The sequence below is a fragment of the Lepidochelys kempii genome, chromosome 6 (assembly GCF_965140285.1).
Source record: "Lepidochelys kempii isolate rLepKem1 chromosome 6, rLepKem1.hap1, whole genome shotgun sequence".
Lineage (NCBI taxonomy): Eukaryota > Metazoa > Chordata > Testudines > Cheloniidae > Lepidochelys > Lepidochelys kempii.
This window is the reverse complement of record NC_136385.1, coordinates 22,908,442-22,928,065: the sequence shown is the minus strand read 5'-3', so window position 1 is coordinate 22,928,065 and position 19,624 is coordinate 22,908,442. Positions and strand designations below refer to the sequence as shown.

At 45.0% G+C, this 19,624-nt stretch overlaps 1 protein-coding gene across 3 annotated transcripts in view; it reads right to left on the bottom strand.

Annotated features, from left to right (window-relative positions):
* Positions 1–19,624, bottom strand: part of RASSF7 (Ras association domain family member 7) — a 122,345-nt gene that overhangs the window by 53,004 nt on the left and 49,717 nt on the right. The window lies entirely within an intron of this gene.

The window sequence follows — 19,624 nt, the reverse complement described above, 5'->3', positions numbered from 1 at the left end:
AGCAATGTGAAATTAACAAGTCTCTGTTCAGTTTCACTGCTTCTGTTCAGAATCTTGTAGGCAGATGTGAAACTACATATGTCTAATCAGCTTTCTACTGCTATTGGGAAAACCTACCAAGGCAAGCACTGCAGTTCTTTGTTTTTTACTTGTATTATCATAGTGCTTAGGAGTCCTAGTCATGGGACTACACGCCCTAGTCCTAGGCTACATGCTGTACGTTTACAAAGTAAATATAAGACAAGAGACAACAGATGGATACAGACAGTGGAGTACAAGGACACATTGCTTTTCTGCCTGCCACCCCCATTCACACTTTTCCATGCTCCCTAAGAAGGGCCAGATACCTCTTCTCCTGCCTCTCCATCTGCAGCAACCAGGAGGGAAGAATGATACCTATAGCTCCTCTGCTCTTTTGGTCATGGGAGCAAAGCTACCAACTCACTAGACACCTATTAACCAGAGGGAGATATAAGAGATGACCCCCAAACAGGATCCTGGGACAGCACGATGGCGAACTCCTGACACTCTCCCTTTTCCCAGTAACACAGAATAGAGCATGTGGGATTTTCACCACCGCTTTGCTCCTGAACCCAACCTCTAGAGCTCCTCTGCCTTTCATATGTATAGCTAGACAGAGAAGGCAGCGGCTGCAAGCTGCTTCATGTTATGCACAAGAGGTACAGCTCCACGAAACGACTTGCCATTCCATCCCTCAGCTAGACAATGTTAGAGCTGCTCCAACCTAGGACATTATAATTTTGAAAGCCAATGACCTATTTAAAAAAAAAAAAGGTTGTGTTTTACACTCCTTAATGCTGGATAACTTAAAAAGTTGCCCAACTGCATTTACAGCGAGCGAGAGCATGTCTACACACACACACGTCAGCCTGAAAGGTGGGGAAGAGGAGGAGGTCTATTTGCTGCTTTGTGTAAATCCCATTTAGCATTAACGGACGCTATCCTGTGGGGAAAACAGATCACAAAAGTGACAATTATGAAATTGGCCATAAAGATCAAGATTTACGAGGGGATTTGCTGGCAGACCCTTAACTATTGCTGTAATCACTGTGATCAGCTCTAGCCAAATTGACTAAAATTTGACTTCAGGACACCATGGCAGTCCTGTCCCCCCACATGAAGCAGAGTTAGCAACATGACCAGAAAAAAGGAAGCCAGGGAAATGAATGAGGTATGGTTCTATGGCGTGAGTCAGACCCTTAACTCTACAGTTTAACTTCTGCACTGATTTCCTCTAGGGCAACTGCACCCTCCCAGATAGTTAAGCACTTGGTGATTACTTGCCTAGGTAGCAATTCTAGAAGAAATGGCAATGGTGTGTCTGCTATCCACCAGTACACACGTATGCACACACGTTTCTGTCCGATGGTGCTCTTGCCAGCAGGGTTTCTGAGTTTAAAAAAAAAAGGGGGGGGGGGGTTATACGTATTAGAGGGGTTTGGAAAAAGTCCAATTTTTCTCGAAATATTCCCCCAATATGTGCTCTCCCCACAGCTCTCCTGGCATTGCTAGTCGCTCAGAAGAAGGCCCACCCAGGAGCTCCCAAAGCAGAAGCGGCGTGATGTGTGCAATCATATACAAAGGAGATAAAATAGGGGCAATCCCTTCCTCACTAGAGATTTCCCAGTAAACATGGACTTTGAGGTCTAAATGCAGAGCGGAAGTGAGCAGCAATTTTAGATGCCTGTCACTAGCTGACTGGTCCCTTTAGGAGGGAACGAGGTCCAGTGCACCCCCCCCCCCCATCGCCGCAATTCTGGGAGCTGCCCCCTCCCCGGCGGGCAGGGCCACCCGGAACGCAGGGGTTTTAGGGCCCTGGGCTAAGGGGGCCCTGGCCTGAAGCTCTAAAGCCCCTTTTGGAATGTGGCCCTGTGAGCACAGGCCAGAGGACTCAGGAGGAGCAGGGACAGCTGCACAGCCAGCGGCTGGAGAAAACCGGCGCTTCTCCCTTCAAAGTGGTGCTTCTCTCCAGCCAGCTTTGAAGGGAAAAGTGCCGCTTCTTTCCGGCTGCTGGCTGTGCGGCTGCCCCTCTCCTCCACAGGCCAGAGGACTCAGGGCCCCCCCCTTTTTTTCCCCCCTCCGGCAGTGCTCCTCCTGCTGTGCCCCCCAATCAATCATCTTGCGCACCCCACGGGGTGTGCGCACCCCACTTTGGAGGCCACTGGTGTAGAGGACCAGACTCCCCAGCACACTCATCCCACCACTCTTGTCTATCTCAGCTGTACTGTGTGAACGGACTTCTCTCAGTACAGGAGCAGGACAGAATCAAATCGGACATTAGGGCAGGCCCAGTGCCCAAGGTGGCAGAAGTAGGGGTGAAAAACCACCTCTGGAACTCATAAGGCTTGCTGCTAAATGCTGACCAGCACGGAGTTTGTACCAGCAAGATGCTGCACACCCTCAATTCCGTTTTCCCCTCAGTGGAAGCTGAAGACATGCAGCAGCTCACCAGATCAGGCATGCTGGTGGTAGGGCTCCCCCTCCCCTGCCAACTACCAATGGGAAAACTAAGGGTGCTGATGATGCTGTGTCTTGAGGATGTTTTATTTTAAACCCATCAATTGAGGGCTATGGGAAAAGCTATTCAAACTGGTTATTTTGCAGGCCTGTCACCTACAGACCAGACATGCTCCCCTCATTAAATCACATCTCTTAGCGTTATTTGTGCATTAGGCAACCAAATTCTTCCAAGATCCTGCTCTGGAAACAAACTTGCACAAATTCCGAGGCCCTCTCTCCCGGAAAGATCTGTCCATTATTTGAGGCAGGCACTCGTGCTATGTGAAGGAGGAGAGAGTCTAACAAGCACTGTGACAGCAGGTATTGTAGGTAAAACTCATTTCAGAGGCAGGCAACCCATGTGGGGAAACCTATTAGAAGAGGCCAGCCATTTAGCCAGAGAGCAGACCAGGGGGTTTTAATGTCTTAGATGGACAAACATCCAAAGCCTTGAAAGCACAGTAAGCAAGAGTTAAGTCTTGTACTGCCTCCAGTCTGGCAAGGCTTACTTAAACTAAGTTATATTAAAGGATTGCTGGGGTAGAATCTAGCTACCCATCAAAGCTGTATACTTTGTCTAGTGAAAGTCCAATATGGCAGATCACGAACAGTTGTACCTGATTTAACAGGAGCCCACAGTGTGCTTGGTGCTGTACAGATAATACCAACTAGCTCTTGGGGTAAGTAACTTCATTTTACAGATAAGGAAACAGCGGCATAGAGAAGTGAAGTGACTTGCCCAAAGGGGCTCAGAAACAGAGTCAGAAACAGAACCAGGTCTCCCCAGTTGCAGCCAGTTCAGTGCCCTATCCAGAAACAGTCTTTGGGCAGTGATCATCTGTGCTGGTCAGCGAAAATATCCATTCTGTCCTATTCAGATTAGGTAGTGGGCTGTATTTTGTTTTTAAGTTGCCAGTCCTTCCCTTACAGCCAATGGGAGCCCTGTGAGCAGGCAGCGTGTGCATGTATTCAATGCAAGCAACTCATGGCCCTCAGACATTAAGTAAGGGCTCCTGAGACCAGAGAGTGGCTGAACTGGGGGAGCTAAGGGAGATACAAAGATGAGACTTTCCGGGACACAGTAGAGCAGTCCCACCTCCAGATCAACAGCCTCTGTGGTAATAAGGATGAAAGGAAGGAGAACATCAAGCTGGAACAGAGGGAAATGATCCCAGAGCTGGGACCCTCCTTCCAGATGATGTCATGGTATCCTCTCACACTGTGGCTACCTCTCCAGGGCAGGGGACCCCTGTTATTAGGAAGGCAGAGGTAACAGTAATAGGGGGAATTCTATTATTAGAAATATATAGTTGGGTTTGCAATGACCGGGGAAACCGCATGGTGAATTGCCTGCTAGGTGCAAACATCCAAAGACATCTCTGTAGACTTAAGTGCAGTTCCGAGAAGGAGACATTGGTTGTGGTATATATAGGTACAGAAAAGGTAGGAAACAGGTCCTGGAGACCGAATTTAGACTGCGAGGTAAGAGATTAAAGTCCAAGACCTCCATGGTAGCATTCTCTGAAATGCTTCCATTTAGACAGGCAGAATTGCAGGGTCTCAATCCGTGGATGGCACAATGGAGAGGGAGGAGGGATTTAGATTTATTAGGCATTGAGAAACCTTTTTGGAAAGGAGGAGCCTATACAGGAAGGTTGGGCGCCACCTAAACCAAAGCAGAACCAAATTGCTGGCATGTAAAATTAAGACTTTGTAGGGGAGGTTTTTAAATTAAGGGCTGAGGAAAAGCCAACAGGTGCAGAGGAGCAAACAGGTCAGACAGAGGCATCCCTTAGGGCAGGAGTTCTCAAACTTTTTCTTTCTGAGACCTCCCTCAACAGGCTATAAAAACTCCAAGGCCCAAGGGGGGTGGGGGAGGGGACTCAGGGCTCCAGGCCAAGGGGTGGCCCCTTGGGCACAGGCATAGTTTGACTTCTATTTGGGGGGGAGGCAGCTCCGCACAGCGGGGTCCAGGGAGGGAGCGCCACCTGGCACCCCCGATTCACCTTAACAGCCCACCTGGCCTGTATGGACTGTGGGGGGTATGCAACCAAAAAAAATATAACTCAAAGGCAGGGGGACTCAGCTCAAAAAGTTTGAAAAAACTGCTCAGGGTGCAGGCAGGGGGGTAGCTCAGGTTGCAGGGAGAAGGATAGCTAGGGGCTGTGTGCCAGGAGGGCTCCCCTCACAGTGGCTGCTCCCCGAGGGCTCTGCCAGCCCCGGAGCCGGGTCCCGCTGCCTGGGCGGCTCTTACCAACTGCATGAGCAGCCAAAGAGGGCTGGGAGCTGAGGAGCAGCTGCAATCCCAGGCACCAGCAGCAGGCGGGGGAATGCCACAGCTGCCCGCTCCATGGAACCACAGCAAGAGGAGCAGCTGCCCTGCACTGCCTGGCTCTGGCTTCTTAACCTACAACCTGGCCAGAGGCCTGGGCCTGAGGGAGAGCAGGAAGTGGGGGAGGATGGAGCTGTCCCCGGACTGCCCCACTCTGGGTAAGGCACTGCGATTTGGGGGGGGAATTGCATTGTGCCCCCACAACTCTGCCCATGGGCTCGGGGCTTCTGCCCACGCAGAGCGCTGGGGCTAGGGGCTTCAGACCCATGCTGCTCCCAGCTTCAGTGTGTGTGTGGGTGGGCAGGGCAGTGTTTGGGGCTCCTAGCTTTGGCAGAAGGGTGGCCACCGGCTTCAGCCCTGTGCTGCTCCTTGCTTCAGATGGGGCTGGGGGAGGGGGAGGAGCTTCAGCCCTGCACTCGCTCCTGGCTTGGGGCGGGGGGGGGGGGGGGAGAGATATCGGCTTCAGCCCTGTGCCCACTCCTGGCTTCAGACCAAGGGGAGGGAGGGGGATGCTGGCTTCAGCCCCGCGGGGGTGTTTTGGGGCTCAGAGCACCAGGTTTCAGACAGACCCCTGGATGAGAACCGCTGCCTTAGGGGAAGATTTTATAAAAGGGATTCTTTATATCCTAGATAAGGAGAGGAGAGGATAGAAGTCGATAATGTAGAAACTGAAGAGAAATAGTAGAACAAAAATGAGTCCCATTCAGTTATGTCACATGAAGGCAAACAAATTTTATAAGCGCTTGTATGCGAATACTAGCAGTCTAAATACTAAGATGAGTGAATCTGAGTGCCTGGTATTAAGTGAGGGTATTGATATAATAGGCATCCAGAAACTTGGTGGAGCTATGGTAATCAATGGGACAACGGGTACAAAATATATAAGGATAACAGAGTAGGTCATGCTGGTGGGGGAATGGCACTATATGTGAAAAAAAGCAAAAAGTCAAATACAGTAAAAATCTTAAATGAATCAAATTATATCACAGAATCTCTACGGACAGAAATTCCATACTTGAACAACAAGAGGATAGCAGTACGAATATACTACCGACCACCTGACTGATGGTGACAGTGACTGTGAAATGATCAGCGAGATGAGAAAAGCTACAAAACTCCAAGTATCCTTATAATGATTGAGTACAAATCACCTCTGAATGGGAAACAGAGATAAAATGTCTAGAGACCATTAATGACTCCTTCTTGGAGCAGTTAGTCCTGGAACCAACACAGGGCATGGCAATCCTTGATTTAGTCCTAAGTGGTGCATAGGATCTGGTCCACGGAGATGAATATAGCTGAACCACTCAGTAATAGTGACCATAAGGTAACACATTAACATCCTTGTAGGGGAGAAAATACCAAAGAAACCAACCACAGTAATATTTAACTTTACAAAGAGGACCTACACAACAAGGAAGCTATTTAAATGGAAATTAAGAGGAACAGTCCCAAGAGCAAAATGCCTGGAAGCTGCATGGAAATTACATTTATATCACAAATAAAAAGCAAAATAGTAAGGGGACCAAGAAAATACCACCATGGCTAACCAGAGTAAAAGAGGCAATTAGAGACCAAAAGGCATCCTTTAAAAAACTGATGGTCAAATCCCACTCAGGAAAATAGAAAGGAGGATAAACTGTGGCAAGTCAACTGTAAAAGTATACTTAGGCAGGCCAAAAAAGAATTTGAAGAAAAACTTGCAAAAGGCATAAAAACCTAACAGCAAAACAAAAATTTTAGTACATTAGCAGCAGGAAGCCTGCCAAACAATCAGTGGGGCCTCTGGACAATCCAGGTGCTAAAGGAGCACTCAAGGAAGACAAGACCATTGTGGAGAAGCTAAACTAATTCTTTGCATCAGTCTTCACTGCAGAGGATATGAAGGTGATTCCCACACTTGAGCCATTCCTTTTAGGTGACAAATTTGAGGAACTGTCCGAGATTGAGGTGTCAATAAAGGAGGTATTGGAACAAATTGATATATTAAACAATAATAAGGCATCAGGACCATATAGTATTCACCAAAGAGTTCTGAAAGAATTCAAATATGAAACTGCAGAACTACTAACTGGTCTGTAACCTATCACTTAAATCAGCGTGTGTACCAGATGACTGGAGAATAGCTAATGTAAAAACCAGTGTGACTGGTACTACCAGGGAATTTGTTTACCCAATTTGTAGTTATTGTGTAATTTAATTTACCAATTTGTTTTTTTCCTTGCCTTCATGTGGTTTGCTGCCGTTTGTTGATTTTTACCTGTGTGTTGGTTAAACAGTTTAGCAATGTTACGCGCATTGTAAATGATGTTCAGCAATAATGCAGTAGCCAAGTTTAACTTAACAGTGGTTTCTAGCTCATTGCCAACTTAATTGTTCAAATATGGTAGATTGAGATTTATTTGAACAGTGGTTTTCTGTCATGTTAGATCACAATTTCTACAGAGAACAGCTCGCTTACTTACCAGATCAATGGTCATGGGTCACCAGTGTGGTTAGATGCTGGTAGATGTTTGGCTGCATGTGTTTTCCCTGTGTGCGCCGCCCCAGCACTGCGCAGACAGCTGGTCATGGCAGACCTCAAGCTAACCACCCAAATGACCACAAGATCCGTTAAGGGACGAAGGCACCCAGCCAGGTTTATTGTCGAGGAAGCACGGTATTAGTATCCCACAGACTTTACCAGACCACTAATACATGTATGCCTGAAACAATGGACCCCCTCAGTGAACGGCGGGACTTTCTGTTCCTCCTTAAGCCAGACAAAGATACTCCCTCTGAAATACATCTTTATACCCTGATACAAACAAATTAGTACTGTCCCCCTGACATAGTTAGTTACTGTCCCCTGACGTGAGTATTATTACTCATTACCTTGAACATGGTTCAAACAAAACATCTTTATTACGTACTATTATCCTGACCTTATCTTTTAGGAGGGGTCAGTGTGTTCCTGTTATCCTTGAGGAATGTTTTTGTACCATCCTTGACACTGGGATGTTTTGGTACCAGTTGGTATCAGGATGTGTTTGCGTGAGTACTTTGTGACTTGCACTTTTTAGGAATGTGTATTTCTGCAGTATCAGCCCTGTTCTTGCCAGATTCTGTGAGCAAGTCCTGCCTCATATCAGGCCTCTGATACCAGGGCTTATGTCTTAGGGTCTCTTCCTACTACAGCATCTGGCACCAGCCATCATCTGAAGACAGGCTAGATGGACCATTGGTTTGACTCAGTATGGCCATTCTTATGAGTGAAGCATGTTGTCCATTCTGCATGCTGATGCTACAGAAAGCCAAGAGGGGCTTAATCAGCTGTTAGGGTACCCACACCTCTTGCCACCAAGGGAGCAGATCTCCTTGATGGAGTAAGGGCCCAAAGAACACCCTCCTACCCAGCAAGAATAGCTAGAAGGACTACAAGCTAAAGAATTTTTTTTTTAAAATAATTGATTTCCTTGTTCTCTCCCCCTCCCCCCACAAGCAGGGATTACATAAGTCACCGAGATGAGCAGGAATCTACAATCATATAAAATATTAACTGGATTGAAGGCAGCAGCAGAGAAATGAGTATTTTACGCAAGAATTGGTGCAATCTTGATTATTTGTATTTCCAGAACAGTTCACAATTTTCTTTATAAAGCAGCTAGGTATTGAATAGTTGTTATCTGTGTCTCATGAGAAACTCTGTTGAATTACTCAATAAATATGCAGACACACACCTTTATGAATATTTATTTACACCTTTCTGGATTAAAAAGGCCTTTAAAATGACTGTTTGCCAAGAGTTGCAATTACCCCTCTGCCATACACACAATCAAGTAAACAAGAGACCTAGGATTAATCCAGGTTGAAACCTTTGATAAAAGACACTTGGGTACTTTTGAAGTCTCTGCTTTCAGAGTATCTCACATGTGATTAATTAGCCAAAGGTAGCATAAATCTTAACCAGAACACACACGTACATAATGGGCTCTTTAAACAGCTAAAACCCCACCACATCTGCAGTGAGGCAATTCAATCCCTTATCTTTCACAAAAATGCCTGGTGCTATCTCACCCTCCACAACAGCATTTGAGTTTCAGTTAACAGCCCTGTAAAAATAAACTGTTAAAGGGGGCTGCAGTACAAAAGAAAGAGCTTCCAATCAGTGAATACAAATCACAGTCTCACAGTAAGGTGGTGTTTTGAAGTTGAATGGAAGCAACAAAGATTGTGTTTGTTGCAGCTTCATTGATTTATCTGCACTTTTTAACGTTGCATTTGTAATCTTAGAATCTGATTTGCTAAAACAGAGAATCCTCATATTTATGGCTGCAAGACTGACCCATCTGAATGCTAGCTTAGCTATACACAGACCTGTTTCTCCAGAACCGGACAAACCAGTCCTTCTCAGTATGTAGGTGTTGCATTTTAAGTTCTCAGGGCCAGAACCTCAGCTGGCACAAGTTGGCACTGAGCCATTAAAACACCTGTGGAACTACATCAGATGCTAGCTTACAAAGTTTCCAGGTAATATGCACCATACTAGAACAGTTTAGAGCGTGGTACTTCACAGTTCCTCTCCATAGCATGAATTGGGGGTATATAGAAATCTAGAGTAACATTTTCAAAGGCAAATGACTTAGGAACCCAAGTCTTGTTTTCAAAAGTGACAGGCATTTGGGACTTTAAGTCTCAGAAGCTTTTGAAAATATGTTATCCCCATTTATTTATTTTTAAACTGTTTCTCTCTCTAGGTTGATATTAAATACCCAATAAAGGGACGTCAACTTAAGTCATATATATTATATTTGTAAACTAAGATTGTGTTTAAACATCTAAAATTACTGTAATGGGAAGTGATGAGAGAAAAAATATTTCTCAGTTTACTTTCTGCATTTGACAGCACACTGTAGCCGGTCAATTTCACAGTTTCCCCTGTTCATTGCGGGTCTTTCACACAGTATGAAGGGAGAGAAAAGCCACTTTAAAATACAGGAAAATATGTTTGCAAATCCAAAAGATTGTCAGGATGCCTAAGAGGCAGGTGTTCTTCTTGAAACAGACTAGATTTCAAGTATAGTTAAAAGCAGTTTCATAATATAGTTTTGTCCCCCTTAGACCAAAACCAAACAGGTAATGGTAGAGTCAGTTCTGGGGAAAGATACGGGAGCCATGCTGGCACAGGAATTTTGGCCACAGTGTAGCTACCCTGGGGCAAACCATCAGTGCAGGTAGAATCCAGCACTGTGGCAGATATTCCTGATGAGGGACAGTATGGTAGTGCGTCTGCCAACCAGGAACACAGAGTGTCCCCGCCCAAGGAGTTACGACCTAACTACAAGACAAGAGACTAAGGATGGATACAACAAACAGTCAAAGCAAGTGATCTGGCTTCAGGTCACAAGAGCAAGGCCTTGATCTAGATTTATACAAGTCCAAAGGAGGGGGACACAGGTACAAGAAAAAGAAACCTGGAACGAATAAAAAAAAGTAACATTAAGTTAATTACTGTAAGCAACAAACACTCGAAGGCACTCAAGAGCCCTATGACTATATAAGAAAGTCAAACATAAGTATTATAGCAAAAATTGTCACATAAATGAATACAGCTAAGAGTGGGGAAGGAGCTAAACCTTTCAGATAACTTTAGCTGTCCCTGTTGTAGAATCTGGATGAAATGCACCATGAACATATACAGATGTATAGCACCATAGTCCAGTGGGTAAGAGACATGGGGCTGGAACTCTGGTGACTTGGGTTCTGGTCCCAGCTCTGCAACTAACCAGCTGTGTGACCTTGGGCAAGTCACTTTGCCTCTGTCCTGCACCCTTTGTCTTGTCTCTTTGGGGAAGGGACTCTTACCATGTGTTTGCTCAGTGCCAGCACAACGGATCCCGCATCTTAGCTGGGATTTCTAGGCCTGACTGTAATACAAACCAAAAAGTGATGGCAGATACCACGGAGCTAAACTAAACTGTGTATTCTTTGAGATGGCAGATGTATTTTATCCAGCTCCCCACTTGAAATAGTCAATGTGACACAAACAGCCACAAGCAAAGACAAAACACTTCCCATTGTGCCCCTTGCTACCCCCAGGGAGCTGTTGGTGAAAACAATTCCCTATAGTAATAATTAGACTAACAAGAACACTGGAAGCATTCTTAGAAGACCTTCTTTGACATACTGATTCTGGGTAACTAGAAGTACAAGCTGGAGGCTTGTCTGGTTCTCCCACCTGTAGGCATTTGCTCTACCCAGACAGGCTAAAACAGAGTAAATATACATACTTTTCTCCTCCCACTACTGTGCTGTAGCAGAACGGTCAGACAGATTCAAGTCAGGAAGTAGCCAGTGGAGCAGAGAGCAGACTGCGCTATGCAGAAGTCTCCATAGCTGAAGCAGATTCCCCACCAGCATTTCACTTCAATAGGTGGAGACAATATTCCCCTTAATAGCATGCAAATAGATTTTACTTCACCCCGCCCACCCCCTTCAACTCAAAACCAGAATGGCCAAAGGCAGGTAAATCATTGATCAAGCCCAGTGTAAGTATTCCCATTAAGGTCAATGGTTGCTTGAGCAGGCCCATTGAGTATCTAACTCCTTCAGCACCTGCCTACGGAGAACACGTGGAGTGTTTCATAGAATATCAGGGTTGGAAGGGAGCTCAGGCGGTCATCTAGTCCAACCCCCTGCTCAAAGCAGAACCAATCCGCAATTTTTGCCCCAGATCCCTAAATGGCCCCCTCAAGGATTGAACTCACAACCCTGGGTTTAGCAGGCCAAACCACTCAAACCACTGAGCTATCCCTCCTGCCCCCCCCCCCCAGCCTCAGCCTGTCCCCAGCAGCTGGGCTCGCTTAGCCATTTTGCTGACTGGGGGCTCCCCCGCCAAACCCAGGACTCCCCTGCCCCACTTCCCCCAAACTTGGGGTTCCCCCATCCCACCCACCCCAATTCCCCTTACAACGTTGCTTTGTACAGCAAGTGTAAGAACATCAACTTGTCTTAGGAAGAAGGCAAGTCTGGTAAAATATAAGCCTACACTGCAAGGCCAGGACTTGGGAAAACTATTTTCCAGTCCATGGTCTAGACTGGGATTAGGAAGTTTGGGGAAGAGACTCTTTCCATGCATGTAACTCATGGTGACACATTAACTTAACTTCCACTCAACACAAGATAGAGCATATTTCTGGCTGGCTGTTGCTTTAACCATTACCACCTTGTACAGGTTACCCTGATCCAACCATGTTCTTCTGAACCCTTTTTTTAAGTTAACCTAGCTGTAAGATACTGAATGAAGCAAATGTATCTTTTGTAAGATTACTGTCTCTAACTTCTCCCCCTTCCCCCGCAATTTCTCAGTGATCTAACAGTGACTAAATCAGAATGAACACTATAAAACAGACACACGCAAACACACACTCCCCAGCATATAAATGCATAGCTGCTCTCAGGAAGGCAAGACTCACAAGGCATGCCTGTGTATTACACATGGTGCATATCAAGCCCGATCTGTTCAATTATTATTTCAAGGAAACTCAATCACCCATCTATCTCCAGTTATTGTAGGCTGTGCCTACTTAAGTATCTGAAACGTGTCACAGGCTTGGAACTTGTACATCATTACCACGTGACTCAGGTGTTGTAGCATGAAGAAGCCAAGTTCAGAGCCAGATACTAGGCAGTGGGGTGATTGTCATCATCCTAGCAAAGCTAACATTAAGTAATGTGAGAGGCTATTATGTCACCATGAGCAGGTGCCTTTCCCAGCTTGTTCTAAAGAGAAGTCTACACACTGCCTAGGGTCAAACACTCACCCCTCACCACCTTCTTGAGTGTTTGACCTCATGGTGTCAATTATTTTAAACAAAGCTCAGCTCCAGACTTCTCTCCAAGCTTGGTTGCACCTATTTTGGGTGCCTAGTCTGAGGTTCTTGAAAGGGACCTGATTTTCAGCACTTTCTGAAATCCAGGTCCTTTTAGGGGGGAACCTAAAATTTGAGGCACCCAAAAACCACTAGTCGTTTAAGAATCTTGAGTTAGTTTTTCCTCTCCCTCAAAAAGCCATTGCCACCTCCCTTCTACCAAGATGTGGGAGTGAGCCACCTACCTCAGTGACTCAGCAGAACCCAGCACAATCAATACCTGCTAAGAGGGTGGGGTATTTCAAGCAAACAGGGTCAGCCTGCTACAATCACCCATTGTGGAACTAACTACTCCCAAGAACATCTGGAACCAGGGCCAACAGGTCCCTGTAGGGCTAATCTGCACACACAAGTTTCAGGAAACCAGTAGAGACCCTTGTGTAGACACTGTTAAAAGGGTTTAGCTGCATCTGTAAGGTGATCCTGTCTACATACAAGCTTGCAGCGTATGGACACACTTGTATTGGCTTAGTTTGCCCTCATGATTTATAGAAGCAAGTTCAAGCAATATAAGCCAAGTTTAAACACAGATAGGAGGGTTCACAAAGTTGCATGCTTTTTAAAAAAAAAAACAACCCAAAAAACCAAAAGATAATTATACAGGTACAGCCCCTAGCGTGCCCGCAGTTCTACCAGTACATAATAGATGGTTTACATCATTAAAGCCTATTTTGTTTTCTGAACCAGCATAAGATATCCTTGTATAAATACTTTTATACTGGTAGAATTGCCTCTATGCTAGGGAAGGATTTCCACTAACTATGCTGCTATAGTTATGTTGCAAAACTTCCTAGTGTACACAAGCCCAGAGGCAATGGGGAAAATCAGAACAACAATGCAGAATAAAAATACCAAGAACAGCAGAAAAATGGAACTTAATGCTAAAAAGTGAACTCAGTCTGCTATCTGGTCATCTAAGGCCTTTGCAGGTCACATCTGAGACTCTGAAGTTCATTGTGCTAAACCAAAAGGAGGCAGAACAGCATAATAACCGAAAGAGCACCGGGCACTGCATCCTCAGATCATTCAATCAAATACTGTGCTGGATCCATTGTGCCAGGTAGCCAGAGCCAATTGCCAGAAGATTTGGACACAACCAGCAAGTTCTGCAGTAGATTTTTCATATTGTAAGTTTTTTTACCCAAGCCATCTGCAGATATTTAGGAACAGATACATTTCTTAGGACTCAGGAGGAGCTGTGGGTTGCTGTTTGCCTGGAGATCTGGATTTAAATCTTCAGTCTGCACATACATGAACATTGTGTGTCCGTTCTGAACAACCACTCACTCCTCTTCCCCATGCACAAGACATACAAGGGAAGCACAGGGCAGGACTGAAGTGTATTTACAGTTGGTAAGGAAGCCTCAATTCTCTCAGCCATGTTAAGCATGGGCTCAAGGCATCCAATTAATAAGCAGGGCTAGTTTCACATAAATTTGTTATTAAGGAAGGAAAAAAGATTTTAGTAAAACCTACACTTACCAAAAAAAAAAAGGCAGCTGAAAGGTCAACAAGATATCATGCTCAGAGATAAGATAGGGGTTATTTTAAAGACATCCCAGAGGAGCCCATGATATCTGTGACAGAGAGAGCAGCACTGCAAAGCACAGTGAAGGATTCCTGGAATTCCAGCAGGCAAAAGGTCTTCAAATAAGTGAAATCTGAGGCCTCCCACCATGTCTTACAAAATTGCCCTGCACACCCCTGCCCTCTGGGAGTCATGCCTTTTCATTAATGGGATGAGAAACACTGCTACATAACCAGGGCAAGTGGGTTTAAGAGAGAACCTTCTACCCTCCATACACTTCCAATAAAGCTTTCAAGATACATGCACACACAATTTCCATCCAGCCCCCATTTTCCTTGTACAAGTGACTGTGTGTAGCCTTCTTTAGGGACATCCCCAGTACCCCACTGAGGATTCCAAGTACAGTGACTTGAATTTTCCTGGAACAAGGAGGAAACATGAATGGAAGTGTGCACAACCCAGTGTTCCTCTGCTGACAGCTCAAGGTGTCAAGCCACTGCAAGTTATGACTGCACAAACAATTTTCTTCAGAGGTTACCACACTAGGACCACCAAAGTTCTCTTATCCCAGAGCTTACTGGCATCACAGAATCCTGTAGCATTTGTGCTAGGAGTCTGCTGTGTTATTGGAGGGAGTGGTGAAAGTTACATCTTCTCAGAGATGCCTCTTTGGATCATTTCCATGAACACATCAAAACCTTCAGTACATCCTTCCCCCTCCCCAACTGTATCCATGCAAACTCATTTCTGATAAGTCCTTCCCACCCTTTTGGGACACGCTGTCAATCACTCTCCTTCCCACCTCACTCCAAACAACACACTATAAGCTTGATTCTCAGAAGTGCCAGCACCCAAAATTCAAATGGCAGTTAAGGGAAGTGGAGTTCTCAGTGCCTCTGAGGATCAGCTGCTCTAGGCAGGTCTACATTTCATCGGCACCACTGTAGTGCTTTAATGAAGATGCTCTATGCCAAGAGAAGAGAGCTCTCCCGTCAGTATAGTTAATCCACCTCTGCGAGAGGTGGTACCTCTATCAGCAGGAGAAGCTCTTCTGGCCACAGAGTGCTGTCTGTACCAGCGCTTAGATCAGTATAACTTTGTCACTTCGGAGAGTGGATCTTTCACCCCCCAAGCGACCTAGTAATAGTGATTTAATTCTGTACTGTAGAACTGCCCTGTCTCTAACACTATTGCACGGACAATGAACCAGAGTTAAAACCAGCTCCCCCCGCTCCCCAAACTGACCAGAGCAAGGATACTGGTGGTTACTTCTAGCAGGTGATAACTGAGCTTGTTTATGCTGCCAAACACACTTACTTTGTTCCAATGAAGTGCTCAAGGCTAAGTGGCCTCCTCTATGTCCCTATAACAGTATCCTATCAAAGGGCAGCTCCTTCCCCCCACCAGCCTACCGCTGTTTTTTGTAACTATAAGCAACAGTCACAAGGCAAGGGAAATTAAAAGGCAAGTTTATTCCTATTGAAACATGTTATGGACTAAGGATGAAAAAACATGATGAGCGTAATCATACTCTGCAGAAGGAAAGAATCGGAATGATGCAAACACGGACACTGGCCAATTTCTATTAAACTTCGCCACCACTCAAGACTCTCTCAGGTCCCAAGAGCTCCTCCTAGGCAATGTGTACTTGAGAGATTTGGAGAAACCTCAAAGCTTACATCTTTCCTTGAACTGGCAGTAACAGGAAAAGGATCATACAGAAGACACCAGCCTTTTTCTAGGGCTACTCCGGCCATGCCAGCTTCAGTTCATCCACCCACCCCGCCGAACATGCCTTCCACCAGCCAGCAAGCCCACCCTCTGCTCAACTCAGGGTGGTCCCCACAACAGCCCAGCCCGGCACCCAGCTCAAACAGGGAAATTTTTCATCTCTGTTACTGTAGAGATGGAGATGCTGTACGGAGATCATTCCAGCACCCAGCTGGAACCCTCCTACATCAGAACTGACTCCACTCTGGTGCTCCAACTAAAGCCTCCAAGACAGACAAAAATACAGTGCTTCCACTTGAACTCATGTGCAGTGTTTAAGGGATTTATTATTTATAATAGAATATCACTCAAGATGACACAGACAAACCTAAAATGATTTTTTATTCATCCCACATGCCTTTGCTGCTCCAATTCAAGTCCAGCTGCACCGGGGGGGGAGGGGGGGGAGCCTAAGCTGACTCATAACATTAAACAGCACAAGGACAAGCACAAAGTAGCTTTTAGAGCAGCAGCCGTGTTAGTCTGTAACCGCAAAAAGAAAAGGAGTACTTGTGGCACCTTAGAGACTAACCAATTTATTTGAGCATAAGCTTTCGTGAGCTACAGCTCACTTCATCGGATGCATTTTTGAGAGTAGCTTTTGCCACTGCTGTGCAGATGGTAAATGGGCTTAGAACCCTGCCAATGCCAGGAGGGTCATGGCTAGGACAGTTTGCACAGCTCACCAAGTCATTTTATCCTGAGCTGTCATTAAGAGATTTCAATTTTTATGGGAGCTGCATTACTGCGCCTGAAGCTGACAAACAAATCACGGGATCTCAGGATTTGGATCGTGTCTTCCCTCCCCCCCCCCTTTTTTTTTTTTTTATAATACCCGTGAAGCTGGCCTCGCTAAGAGGTTATTTCACTTCAAAGGAAAAAAATAATGGCATTTGCGCATTTATACTCTGCCCACTTGAATTTTCAAATAAAATGAAAACCTACCATTTCTCTGGAGGGACTGACTGCTCCCAATTTATTTCTCAAGTGCCCAAGGCTAATCCCAGCAGGTACTACCTATTTCTTATTTTCAGGGAAGTGCAATGCAGCAGGGACACAGAAACTAACTCACCTACTTCACATTCCTAAATTAAATTACAATGCAAGCTTTTTGGAGAGGACAGTGTTTTACTGCATGTTTGTACAGCACCTAGCACATCCTTATTGTTGCCACTGGGCACTACCACAGAATATTACACCTCCTTATCTACCAGTAAAGATTTATGATCAGTTTGAGTTTGTTTATTCATTTAAGATGAAAGACTGAAGGAAACATATAAAGATATTAATTTCATAAAGCAAAAGTATTTCTACTAGGATCGACACACATTAGTGACTATTATTAGGACCCTGCAAAGACTTACGGGCTTAGCTTTACAGAATTACTCAAGGTAGTACAGTTAAACACAGATGTAACTGTTTTCCAGGATCAGGGTTTGTGTGTTATGAGAGTAATTAACCCCATTATTCTACCTGCTGTACATAGTAAAAGACTGTCCCTGCCCCAAAGAATTTACAATCTAAATAGATCAGCCAGACAAAAAGAATGGAGAAAAGCAACATTATTATTCTGATTTTACATACGGTGGATCTGAGGCATAGACAGATTAAGCGTCTTGCTCAATGTCATACAGGGCATCTGTGGCAGAGCCAGCAATTAACCCAGATCTGCTGATTCCCATCTAGTACCATAACCATTTTCTTCCTCCCCAAAAGCTTTTATAAGTGCCTAGTAGACCAACCACGTTAATACTCACTTCTGGACACCTGACATGTCAGGTCTTCATCTTAAGCATAAATTATACCCATTAAATTAGCAATGGAAAGGCTTTAAAAAACACCCGCAATTATATCATAAACCACACCAAAATATGAACTTTTTCAAAACTGGGACAGAGCTACTGAAACATAGGTTATTGTTCAGACTAAGATCAGACAGTGTGATCATGGGTGTGGATAAAGGGTCTGGAGAGCCCATAGTCAGATGGATGATGAACAAAGCTTTTACATTTCTATAGCACCTTTCATCTGGGAAAATCAGGAGCACTTTACAAATGTTAATTAGAATCTAACTAGCAACCTGGGAAATAGCTCAGTATTATACCCATTTGACAAAGACTGAGGCAAAGAAGGTAGGACTATGGAAGTTCTTGTTCATATAAGTGACTTAAAAGTCTAAGCTCTTGTTATCAGGGATATCTTGTGGCACATTTACAGGGCAAGGGCATTGGTTTCTATATTAAAATAATAATATTTGCAATTTTATTTTCTAGTCCATTTCTTCTGCAGTCTGACATTGTTTGCTTTTATTTTTTTACTGCAACTGCATGCTAAACAGAAGTTCTCATTGAGTTGTCCACACTGACACCCTGGTTCTTCTCCTGAGGGGTTACAATTAATTTAGAATACAAGGTGCAGGAGTAATTCAGATTAGTCCTTCCACTGTGCTTTACTTTGTATTTGCCCACCTATGTCAAAGGATTTGTCAACAGTCATAGAGCCAGTCAGTGTCAGAACTGGGAACAGAACCCAGGGGACTGCCTGGGACAATAAGGAGTAGAATAGAAGGGAATCAGGACAAGCCCCATAGCAGCAGCAAGGAAGACAGACTTGTAGAACAGGTACAATGGCATGCTGTAGTGTGTCTTAATGGAAAGAGCCATTAAAGAAGGTAAATGGACACAGCTTCAGGGGGCCATTTCACCTCTCACTGCAGATTTTACAGTACCTGTATTAGGCTGCACTGGTCTCACCTTCTCCCCAATATTTCTGCTATTACTGCTCTGTCTGGCATTGGAGTGAAATAGTTGTGGAAGGAAAAGAGATCTGTTGTTCACCAAAAACCACAACAGGTCCACTTAAGACACATAAGAAGTGTTTAAACCCTCCATGCAGAAGTTATGCCATAAAACGGTATTGGTTTTAACTTAACAACTAGCTGTGAGACAACTGAAAATCCTGTTGCCCAAGAGAGGGTAAATACAATTACCTACACAACAAAAGCTAAACCTGCGGCAACCGGTGCCACCTGTACCCATTCCGGGGTGGCACAAAATCTCCTGAATGTCAGAGATAGTGACAATTGGCTGTCTCGGGGCACAGAGCCGGCACATACAATGGAATTATTCATTTGTTAGGTCTGCCAATGGTACAATCTTCTATTCACGCACCAACCCTGAGTGACTAACGGGGGGGGGGGGGAATACAGCTGGCTAGACAGCAAGTAAAAGGTTAAATACATGTGAGCCAAACACAAGGTGTAGCATGCATGTCTCTGAGCCGCAGCTGATTATGCCACATGCAAATCGCTTCAGACAGACAATCCACTGCATTAAATGTAGGTGGGTGGTTGTTGTTGATGTCTTAATTCCCACCCTGGGCTTTAATTTCAACAGATTGTATTTAAAAGCTCTTCCTAGGCTAGGCTAAGAACTTTTTAGTACTTATAGAAGAATAAATGAATTTCCTCCTCCACCACCCCACCCCCAAGCCGTGTCCCTCTCTCCTCTGCCTTAAGAGGAATAAACCAGAAACTCCAGATAATCTGATTTCACAGCAGGCTGC